This window comes from Anolis sagrei, chromosome 3, assembly GCF_037176765.1.
Source record: "Anolis sagrei isolate rAnoSag1 chromosome 3, rAnoSag1.mat, whole genome shotgun sequence".
Lineage (NCBI taxonomy): Eukaryota > Metazoa > Chordata > Lepidosauria > Squamata > Dactyloidae > Anolis > Anolis sagrei.
Window position 1 is genome coordinate 162115635 of NC_090023.1, and position 12714 is coordinate 162128348.

Sequence of the window (12714 nt, forward strand, 5' to 3'; positions counted from 1 at the left end):
AACTTCAGCGCTTTCCAGTAGCTTCTTCCTGCACAGTATTTTCAGTCAACTGCTCCCACAAACTGTAGTCACTCTGGAACTCTTTTACAGACACTTGAGCACATACCCGGCCATTGTCAGTTTTACTATTGTTTTCCCCTAGTCTAGATGACATTACAAACTTACCACAGCACACAGTTATATCTTGTCTTAGCAGACAGGTTCTTTTAATCAATTACATAGAGCCTTGGATGAACAGCATCACAGCACAAGGAGAGAGTATACACTGTACATGACTTCCTTATATACAATTCATTTACACATAGCAATCTCTGATTGGTTCCCAACTCATTGACTTAACTCAGACCCATGATTGCATAATTTACAATCACCTGGACTAGGCCAGAACACATTCCTCAAATTAAGTTCTATATACAGTTAATGCATGACTCAGCATTTCCAATAGAAGCCTATTAGCCGTGCATGACTCAGCTATATTACATTACAATACATTGTAAAACCTGACAGAATTTGTAATACAGCATGTAGTAAGCCAGAAAGAACATATTCAAAAATTCACCAGAAAATCTAAATAAGGCAGAAAATGGTTGTAGGTTCATGTGCACAGAGACAGCCACCCAGAACCAATACATACAACAAATTGGGAAGCAAAAGGTCACAATGCTATGGATTCTTGGGATTTGTAGTTTGGTGAGACACCAGCACTCCTTGGCAGAGAAGGCTAAACGCCTTTTAAAACTATAAATCCATATCATTGAGCCATGGCAATTATAATATTTTTAGAAGTGGTCATGAAATTATTATGTATCTCCAACACACAACATTTTTCCCTTTCAAAGCATTCCCTTAATTCACTGATACTTCCCTGGTCATTACTAAATTCCACAAGATTATGTGTCAAAATGATCACATAGTTTGATTTTCTAAACCAAAGAGTCATTGTTATGCATGACCATGTACATTTGCCATGTGTTGTCAGTAGCAGGCTTATTGCTTTTCCTTGTTAATTACATTTGAAGTTGCTTAATTGATGGCAGGGGAGCATCGTGGATAAAATGATTGCTTCCTCACTGCAGCACACAGAGCACTTTTGCATCCAAAACTGGAGACAGAAATGTGAATACACGTCTTAACATATTAACAGCAAACACTATTTCAGTAGAAGGTGCCAGCTATGTTCCCTAGATCTGGCACCATCCAATTAACCTTTGGATATAAAAAGGAGAGTTTCAAGTCTCAAAACACTACAAGTTATTTCCAGCATTTTCTCCAATATTTGACATAGTTGCAGACAATGAAGTGATCAGATCCACCTCACACACCCCATGTTTGATTTATTTATTCAAAAGTAATGAATTTGATAGATTCACAAAGCAACAGATGTACGTATATACAAGGGTTGAATGAAAAGTAATGCCTCCACCTTCTTTACTTGGGTTTGGATGGGAATATTTTAATAAATCAAACACAGAAATGATCCTTAGAATGTGATCTTTAATTACCACTATTATCTTTTCCACATAATCATAGAATCATAGAATCATAGAATCATAGAATCATAGAATCATAGAATCATAGAATCATAGAATCAAAGAGTTGGAAGAGACCTCATGGGCCATCCAGTCCAACCCCCTGCCAAGAAGCAGGAATATTGCATTCAAATCACCCCTGACAAATGGCCATCCAGCCTCTGTTTAAAAGCTTCCAAAGAAGGAGCCTCCACCACATTCCGGGGCAGAGAGTTCCACTGCTGAATGGCTCTCACAGTCAGGAAGTTCTTCCTCATGTTCAGATGGAATCTCCTCTCTTGTAGTTTGAAGCCATTGTTCCGCGTCCTAGTCTCCAAGGAAGCAGAAAACAAGCTTGCTCCCTCCTCCCTGTGGCTTCCTCTCACATATTTATACATGGCTATCATATCTCCTCTCAGCCTTCTCTTCTTCAGGCTAAACATGCCCAGTTCCCTAAGCCGCTCCTCATAGGGCTTGTTCTCCAGACCCTTGATCATTTTAGTCGCCCTCCTCTGGACACATTCCAGCTTGTCAATATCTCTCTTGAATTGTGGCGCCCAGAATTGGACACAATATTCCAGGTGTGGTCTAACCAGAGCAGAATAGAGGGGTAGCATTACTTCCTTAGATCTAGACACTATGCCCCTCTTGATGCAGGCCAAAATCCCATTGGCTTTTTTTGCCGCCACGTCACATTGTTGGCTCATGTTTAACTTGTTGTCCACGAGGACTCCAAGATCTTTTTCACACGTACTGCTCTCGAGCCAGGCTTCACCCATTCTGTATCTTTGCATTTCGTTTTTTCTGCCAAAGTGGAGTATCTTGCATTTGTCACTGTTGAACTTCATTTTGTTAGTTTTGGCCCATCTCTCTAATCTGTCAAGATCGTTTTGAATTCTGCTCCTGTCCTCTGGACTATTGGCTATCCCTCCCAATTTGGTGTTGTCTGCAAACTTGATGATCATACCTTCTAGCCCTTCATCTAAGTCATTAATAAAGATGTTGAACAGGACCGGGCCCAGGACAGAACCCTGCGGCACTCCACTTGTCACTTCTTTCCAAGATGAAGAGGAAGCATTAGTGAGCACTCTCTGTGTTCGTCCACTTAACCAATTCCAGATCCACCTCACCGTAGTTTTGCCTAGCCCACATTGGACTAGTTTCCTTGCCAGAAGGTCATGGGGGACCTTGTCGAAGGCCTTACTGAAATCCAGGTACGCTACATCCACGGCATTCCCTGCATCTACCCAGCTTTTAGCTCTATCGAAGAAAGAGATCAGATTAGTCTGACATGACTTGTTTTTGATAAATCCATGTTGACTATTAGCGATGACTGCTTTTGTTTCTAAGTGTTTGCAGACCACTTCCTTAACAATCTTTTCCAGAATCTTGCCCGGTATCGACGTGAGGCTGACCGGACGGTAGTTGTTTGGGTCATCCTTTTTTCCCTTCTTGAAGATTGGGACCACATTGGCCCTCCTCCAATCTGCTGGAACTTCTCCCGTTCTCCAAGAACTCTCAAAGATGGTTGCCAATGGTTCCGAAATGACTTCCGCTAGTTCCTTCAATACTCTGGGGTGTAGTTGATCTGGCCCTGGGGACTTGAACTCATTAAGAGCGGCCAGGTATTCCTGAACGACTTCTTTCCCAATTTGGGGTTGGATGTCCTCCAAACCCTCATCCACTCCATCTTGCTGAGGTTGAAAACTCTCTTTTTGTGAGAAGACCGAGGCAAAGAAGGCATTAAGTAGTTCTGCCTTTTCCCTATCCCCTGTCATCATTGCCCCATCTTCTCCTCGAAGAGGTCCTATCGCCTCCTTGTTTTTCCTTTTTCTACTGACATAAGAATAGAAGCCCTTTTTATTGTTTTTAATGTCCCTGGCAAGTCTGAGCTCGTTTTTTGCTTTAGCCTTGCAGACCTTTTCCCTACAGGTGTTGGCTATTTGTTTGAATTCTTCTTTGGTGATTTCTCCCTTTTTCCACTTCTTGTGCATGTCTCTTTTGTGTCTTAGCACAGTTAGAAGTTCTTTGGACATCCATTCTGGCTTCTTTGCACTTGTCCTATTTTTTCTCTTTGTTGGCACAGTTTGCAATTGCGCCTTGAGTATTTCACTCTTGAGAAATTCCCATCCATCCGTAACTCCCTTGTCTTTTAGTATCTGTGTCCACGGAATGCTGCTCAGCGTTTCCTTCATTTTTTGGAAATCAGCTCTCCTAAAGTCCAAAAAGCGGGTTTGACTTGTCTTAGTTTCGGCCTTCCTTTGTACCTCAAATTGCAGGAGCACATGGTCACTTGCCCCTAAGGATCCTACCACTTCGACCGCATCGATCAGGTCCTCCGCATTTGTTAAGATGAGATCAAGAGTAGTCAATCCCCTTGTTGCTTCTTCTACCTTCTGGACTATGAAATTGTCTGCAAGGCAAGCGAGAAATTTGTTGGACCTTGTACTCTTGGCCGAGTTTGTTTTCCAGCAAATATCGGGATAGTTGAAATCACCCATGACTACTACATCTCTTCTCTGTGCCTGTTTGGTCAACTGTTGGCAGAAGACTTCATCAAGTTCTTCCTCCTGGCTTGGGGGTCTGTAGTAGATGCCTACAACGACATCTTTTTGAGTCCCAGTTCCCTTGATTCTTATCCAGATGATTTCAAGCTGGTTTCCCAGATTGCTGTCTTGAATTTCTTCTGCAGCATAAGAGTTTTTGACATATAAGGCTACTCCGCCTCCTCTCCCCTTTGTTCGGTTTCTGTGAAAGAGGTTATACCCCTCGATATCTACATTCCAGCGATAGGAGTCATCCCACCAGGTTTCAGTGATCCCTATGATATCATATTTGTGGTGTTGTGCTAAAAGTTGGAGTTTGTCTTGTTTATTTCCCATGCTCTGTGCATTAGTGTAAAGACATGTGAGCCCCTGAGATCTTCCCCTGAGCTGTTTAATTGGGATTATTGTGCTTTGGGTACTTGGTCCTTGTTGTGTTTGTGCAGCCCTCCGTTTAGCCTTCTGGCGATTCCCAGATATTGTGGGTAAAGTAGTGTTCGCAAGGCTGTTGTCCCCCTCCCCCGGTGGACCTAGTTTAAAGTGCGTCTAATGAGGTTTGCGAGTCTGTGAGCAAAAAGGTGTTTTCCTACTTGTGTGAGATGCACCCCATCCCTTGCCAGTAGGCCATCCTCCTGGAAAAGCAGGCCATGGTCGAGGAAGCCAAAGCGTTCCTCCTGACACCATTTTCTAAGCCAGTCATTGACCTGTACTATTTTTCTGGCTCTTGTGGGTCCGTGTCTTACAACAGGGAGGAGGGATGAAAAGACCACCTGTACATTACATTCTTTTAGCTTTGCTCCTAGAGCTCGAAAATCATTTGTGATCTTTTGAAACGTATGCCTTGCAGTATCATTGGTTCCTACATGAATCAACATGAGGGGAGGACGGTGATAGGGCTTGAGGAGCCTGGTGAGCCTCTGAGTGATATGGTGTATTTTTGCCCCCGGTAGGCAGCATATTTCTCGAGCCATCCCATCTGGTCTGGAAATGACAGCTTCCGTTCCTCTAAGGAGGGAGTCGCCTACTACCAAGACCTGTTTACTTTTGGGAATGACAGGGCCCCTTTTGTGCATTGTAGTGTGTAGGTCTCCAGAAAAGTGATCCTGTTGGTGTGAATTGTGTAGGTGAAAAGTGTTGTCCTCCTCCTCGACATCCCCGGTGCATTCGTCAAGGACAATCCATTGAGATTCGTCCAAGAGCCTATGGTTCTCCTGTATGTGTTCCTGTTGCACCTGGTCTACGGTTGGGGATGGTACACCTGCACGATTGCGCAAGTGTGAATGTTGTGAAGTGTTGTCCCAGTCAGGGCTATCCCCTGCACACTGATCAAGGATGAGCCACTGATCAGTATCTAAGCCATTCTGGTCTTCCCCAATATGTTGTGTTTCTTGGTCAGGTGATAGTTGTGTGAGAATTTGGAATCTGTTGTGTAACTGCAGCTGAGCGGAAGTATTCTGAGGAGGCTTCCGGGTCCTATGTGTCCTTCTAAGGGTGACATTTCTCCAAGCCTGAGGGTTGTCCACAACTGAGGTGCTGTTCTGTTGAGCCTCCCCGTAATGTTGGTGTGATATGGGCTGCGTGTCTAGGACAGTGTGGTGTGTGGTGTCTAAGAACAGCTCAAGTTCCTGAATGTCCTTAAGGGTGTTAATACGGTCCTCGAGTTGTCGGATCCTGTGTTCCATGCGAGTGATTTGTTTACACTTGGGGCAGATGTAATTGAGTAATTGTAGTGTGAAAAAGCTGAACATGCCACAGCTTGTGCATGAGACGGGAAGTTTTCGTGTTTGTTCCATCTAGAGGTTGCTAATGACCCCCTCTTGGTGTGTGTTTGATGTTGTTGTCTGTATGCAGGGGTGAAAGTATAGGTTACTGAGTGTACGAACAAACACTGGTTTATATAGGATAACCAGGAAGCCCCTCCTCTCAAACAAAGCACCAGACAATTGGATGCGTTTTTGCCAATGATGAACAAGTTTTCTGAAGCTGTCATGGAAGAAGTCGACACTCTTTTTTTTTGCAACCTGAGTCTCACAATTCTCTCAATGTCTTCATGAGAATCATAATGATGTCACCACAGATCTTCTATTGGGAACAGATGGAAGTCAGACAGTGCTAAATCTGGACTGTATGGAGGATGTCTTACAGTGGTGAGAGCAATCTATTCATTTATTTACCACATTATTACCACTCCTGGGATTTGTGAATCAAGAACATATAGACTACCAAAATGTTGAGATTAATTTCACAATTCAGCAGCAGATCAGTTGCACAACTTCAGCGCTTTCCAGTAGCTTCTTCCTGCACAGTATTTTCAGTCAACTGCTCTCACAAACTATAGTCATTCTGGAACTCTTTTACAGACACTTGAGCACATGCCCGGCCATTGTCAGTTTTACTATTGTTTCCCCCTCCAATCTAGATGACACTACAAACTTACCACAACACATGGTTATATCTTGTCTTAGCAGACAGGTTCTTTTAATCAATTACATAGAGCCTTCAACAAACAGCATCACAGCACAAGGAGAGAAATATACATTGTACATGACTTCCTTATATACAATTCTATACAATTACACATAGCAATCTCTGATTGGTTCCCAACTCATTAACTTAACTCAGACCCAGGATTACATCATTCACAATCACCTGGACTAAGCCAGAACACATTCCCCAAATGATTCCCTATATACAGTTAATGCATGACTCAGCATTTCCAATAGAAGTCTATTAGCAGTGCATGACTCAGCTATATTACATTACAATACATTGTAAAACCTGCCACCTTCCCTTTGTCTCAAAATTGTTGGGAGTACACTTTTTGTTTTGAAGAAGTTATTTTTTCAACTGTTAAAACAGTTCAGGGAGACCCTCCTCCCATGTCTCCCAAAATAAATCCACCCATGGTATTTATTTTGGGGGTGGAAAGGCATAATTTCATACAGCTCCATGTGATTTGGAATTAGTGGAATTCTTGAGTTTTAAAGGTTTCTGAAGCAGCTGCTCTAAGGAAGAGATGAAACAGAAGGGCCATTCTCTCCCCTCTGTTGTTTAACATCTATATGCGACCATTTGCTCAGCTGGTCCGAGGTTTTGGGCTGGAGTGTTATCAGTACACTGATAACACTCAGCTGGTGCTGAAGATGGAAGGCCGACCGGACTCTGTACCCGATTATTTCCATCAGTGCCTCAAGGCCGTTACTGGATGGCTGCGTGCCAGCAGGTTGAGGGTGAATCCAGCAGACAGAGATCCTATGGCTGGGTTGACCGGGCAGTGGGGATATCCAGCTGCCTACCCTGGATGGCGAGGCGCTACGCCCGTCTTCATTGGTAAAGAGTCTGGGAGTCCTTTTGGACCCTCTGCTGACGACAGAGGCCCAGGTCTCCGCTGTTAGCAGAACCGCTTTTTTTCATCTGTGGCAGGCTAGATGGCTGGCCCCCTACCTGTCCAGGGACAACCTAGCTACGGTGATCCAGGCTACGAACATCTCAAGACTGGAGTACTGTAATGCCCTCTACATTGGCCTTCCTGTCGGTGATCTGGAAGCTCGAGTTGGTACAAAATGCAGCTGCTCGGCTTCTTGCGGGAATTCTGTTGAGATGCCACATAACACCAATCTTACTACAGCTGCATTGGTTACCAATTGACCACTGGATCACTTCCGAAGTGATGGTACTCACCTTTAAGGCCTTGCATGGTCTGGGGCCGATGTACCTGAGGGACCGCCTCACCCCCTACCAACCCCAGAGATCCCTCCATTCTGAGGACCAAGACCTATTGGAAATTCCCAGTGTCAAGACCTTGCATCTAACAGCAACCAGACACAGAGCCTTTACAGCAGTGACACCATCACTCTGGAATACTCTGCCACCTGAAGTCCGTGCCTTGTGGGACTTATTAGCTTTCCGCAGGGCATGCAAGACATACCTGTTTCGACAGGCCTTTGATTGTTGATTTGCTGTTTTTAAATTGTTTTAAATTGTGTTAGATTTTAGTCATTCTTGTAAGCCGCTCCGAGCCCCAGGGGAGTGGCAGTATATAAGTTCGAATAATAAATAAATAAATAAATAAATAAATAAATAAATAAATAAAATACCCTCTTCTATGAATAGGTGCCCCCTTGTTGTTCTTTTGGACAGGACCTGCATTTTCAATTCAGCTGTTACCTTGGTGGTATGGAGAGTAAATGTGGCTGAAGATATTGATTCCATGTTAAAACAGCCTTGGACAATACATCAATTAAATGGAAGTGAATGAGTGCCTGCCTCCAAGTCACCTGTTGAATTATGGTAAGAATTTCATAAGATTTTCTTAGGCAGCAAATGACCAGAGGTGGATTTGTCAGATCCTTCCTCTGAAATAATGCCTACAGCCTGGTATTTATTGGACTCTCTCATTCAAGTACTAACCAGCACTGACCTTCCTTAATTTTCAAGACCAGATGATATCTCAATGCCGCTAGTATATTTAAGCCTTTTAAAACCTAAATTTAACTAAGGGCCCTTCCACACAGCCATATAACCCAGAATATAGGAGCCCCCAGTGGCGCAATGGGTTAAATCCTCTGCCGGTACGATAGCTGACCAAAAAGTTGGTGGTGCGAATCCAGAGGAAAGGGTGAGCTCCCATCTGTCAGCCCAAGCTTCTAATGCAGGGACATGAGAGAAGCCTCCCACAGGATGGTAAAACATCTGGGCATCCGCTGGGCAAAGTCCTTGCAGACGACCATTCTCTCTCACCAAAAGCGTCTTGCAGTTTCTAAAGTTGCTCCTGACATGGAAAAAAAACCAAAAACAGAATATCAAGGCAGAAAATTCTACAATATCTGCTTTGAACAGAGTCCACACTGCCATATATTCCAGTTCAAGTCTGATAATGTGGGATTTTATTCAGCTGTTTGGAAGGGGACTAAGATACCAAGAACAAACACTGAAACCAGTGGGACTTAATTCGGAGAGGAGGGAAACCATTCAGGATATGTCTGTGGGAAGGCTTGCTGCAATTAATCGTTATAAAGCATAAAATGGATAGTTCCTTTTGACAATTCAGTATTGTTAAAGCAGGGCAGAGTTGTACACACATAAAGATAATTAAAAGCAATATTGGATGCTTTGAAATATGATCCTCTCCACCATCTATCTCAAGGTTAATTGGTTAGTGCTGTTCTTAACTCTGATAATTTTCTCCCACATCAATGTTGGCTGTTATTTTAATTGTGAGCCACTATAATGTAAATCATCAAGTGTGTCTCTATATGTAGGAAACCTACTGAGATGGCAAGGCAGTAATAAATATCACTTACAGTCACTTTTGATGCTATTCAGCTCTGTATCTTGTAATTTTAATTAGCTGCAGTGATTCTAGAAGATAATCGGGTATCAGAACCATATTGATCCCAAATTCAAAGAGTTGCTTTGTCAGCAATCAGCAAGAGATACAGCTGGAGAAGATCAAAAACTGAGGTGACACCAGATGTGGGACTTTGTGCTGAAGCAACGGAATAAAATTTCAGAGGATCCCTGTGGTCAAGGGAGTTGGAAAATTGCTGGTGTACACCAAATTCCTAATGGCCACTGCACTTAGTGGCTTTATAGCTATCTAATAGCCATTTTGTTTTTATTTTCCTTTTAGAGAGTTGAGTGATCCATAACTTCTTCCCTCCATCACTTTGTTAACAATATAGCTCCTTCTCATGAGTCTGCTTTTCTAAATGTAGAAAACATTACCAGGGGTGAGAAAATGAAATGATAAATTTAAGTCATTGTTAACAAACAGCCTATCTACACTGTCACGTAATGTTTGACAGTAATCAAATTAGCCTGGGGCATTCAAACAATGGTTTGGGCTGTATTGTCGAAGGCTTTCATGGCCGGAATCACTGGATTGTTGTAGGTTTTTTTGGGCTGTATGGCTATGTTCTAGAGGCATTCTCTCCTGACATTTCACCTACATCTGTGGCAAGCATCCTCAGAGGTAGTGAGATCTGTTGGAACTAGGAAAAAGAGTTTATATATCTGTGGAATGACTGGGGTGAGACAAAGGACTCTTGTCTGCTGGAGCTAGGTGTGAATGTTTCAACTGACAACCTCTGGTTTGGGCTAATGCAGGGTTAACTTGGGGCCAACCATTTAATCCAGTTTACTCCCATGTTAAAAAAAAATACCTGCAAAGATCCAGATCTTCACGAGGATAAAGTTCTTTGCAGGTACAAAGATGTATGACCGCATCTCTGTATACGAACCCACACGATCTCTTTGATCATCTGGAGAGGCCCTGCTCTCGATCCCACCAGCATCGCAGGTGTGGTTGGTGGGGACAAGAGAGAGGGCCTTTTCGGTGGTGGCCCCTCAACTCTGGAACTCACTCCCTAAGGACATTAGGCAGGCCCCAACCCTGGTAGTCTTTAGGGGGAGCTTGACGACGTGGTTGTTCCAGTGTGCCTTCCCAGAATAATGATCCCATAGCACCTTGTCCTCCGAAGCACTTTACATTTTAGGTCTGCTGTATGTTTTCCACAAACACCTCTACCACCTTTTCACCCATGCTCCAGCATTATTTTCAATTTTAATTTTATATTTGACCTTCCCACAGTTTTAATTGTGTGTTGTCTTATTGTTAACGTTGTATATAGTTTGTCTGTGTTTTTTAATAATACAGACACTGAAGACAGATACTTGGAATCACCATCTGCAATCCCCAGTGCCCATCTCCACAGGCATCCCGCACATCCCTGGCTCAAGCAGGCCTGTGAAATGGGATGGCAGTGCCACCGTTCCCTCCCTGCTCCCCATTTTGCCCCCAAATGGAAAGAACATGTTTACCATGTGGGACCCTTTTCTGTAGGTCCATGACACTAAGGGCACTTCCAGACAGCCCCACAATCCATGCCAAAGCAGGTTTCTTTGGTGCGGATTCCCATCCCCACTCTACTCAAAACATCCAGGTTTTCCTGGGGGTGGGGTGGCTTCATGCCATCCTAATTAAAATTGGGATGGCATGCAGTCACCCTGAAGCCCCCCAAAATTACACCTAAAATAAAATAAAACTTACCTGGCCTCCATAATGTTTCTCCTCATGCTCTTCTGCTATGAAGAGATGATGCAACAGGAGCTGTGGGGGGGGGGGAGCAAGGAGGCACATCATTTCCTTGTACCAGGAGGGTGTGGGGAGAAACGTTATGGTGGCCAAATAGTTTTATTTTATTTTTAGGGGTAATTTTGGGACTTGGAGGTAGGGGATTGGTGCCATCCTGCACCTTGGGCTCCAGGAGCCCAAAAGGTGTGAGATGGCAATGAGAACTCACCCCTGGGTAGTCCCAGGACTACCTGCTATTGAATCCCCACAGGCCCAAGACCCCATTAAACCCAGGTATTTCAGGAAGGCCCAGATCTAATTAATTTGGAACAAACCAGGATAACCCTGTTTTTCTGTTTTACTGGAGGTGTTGTTTGGATGCCTCCAGTAAAACTGAGAGAGGCCCCAAAAAAAGAAGTGGCAGAGGTTTTATTGCCTTGCTATAGTTTACACATCTGCTCATGTATGGGATAAGAAAAAAGCTTTAAAAACGATTGTAGGAGAAAATGACGCAGGCAAATTCTTATTATGGAGGCCAGGTAAGTTTTATTTTATTTTAGGTGTAATTTTGGGGTGCTTCAGGGTGACTGCAAGACATCCATCCTGTAAAAAGAATGTCAGGTACTAGCTAATTCAAATGACAAGCAATGGCATTTCAATTAAATATTAGAAAAATATTTCCTTTCCCTCTTGCCCACTTTTTTTCTCACCCCTTTTCCTACCTTTCTATCCCAACGCAATTGTTCCACCACTTTTTTATGTAACCCATATATCCACAATAAAAACATTTAAATATATAAAAAGAAAATATTTCCTTATGGCAAAAGCGGTTTGATAACTCAAAGTATTACCTGGTAAGAAGTGGATTATCTTAGAATTTTTAGTAGAGATTGATCATCTTTCAGGAATAGTGTCATAGTTGATTTCCTGTATTGGTATTTGGAAGGATTAGATAAACCTACAACTTGTATGGATGGATGGATGGATGGATGGATGGATGGATGGCAAGATGGATGGATGGCATCCTTGAAGTGACTGGACTGACCTTGAAGGAGCTGGGGGTGGTAATGGCCAACAGGGAGTTCTGGCATGGGCTGGTCCATGAGGTCACAAAGAGTTGGAGATGGCTGAACGAATGAACAACAACACAACTTGTATGCTTTTACTCTGCATATTTTTAAAAGCACTTTTTGTTGGTGTGTGTGCTTTCCTATTGGCACAAGTCACCACATTTTTACGGATAAAGCCAGTCACTTGTCTATAACAATATTACTGAATCTACCGATGAATCGTGAGTCAACACTTTTGTAAATTCTACTGTTTCTGTGAATTTTCTCTAAATTGGAATAGCAATTGGATCTAAGCCATGTTTAGCAAAGCACTATGCAATGCTAACATGAGATATCATCATCCTATTTTACCTCCTTAAGATATTTCCTCTATCAGAACCTAAGTTGAATCAAGTTATTGATTTTGTCTCTCTCTGTGCGTGTGAGTGCACACACATGTGTGTGCATGCAGGTTCATACAAAGCAATAACAATTTGGAGGAAAATATTCCCTCTAGTGATCATTTAATGACATCTTCT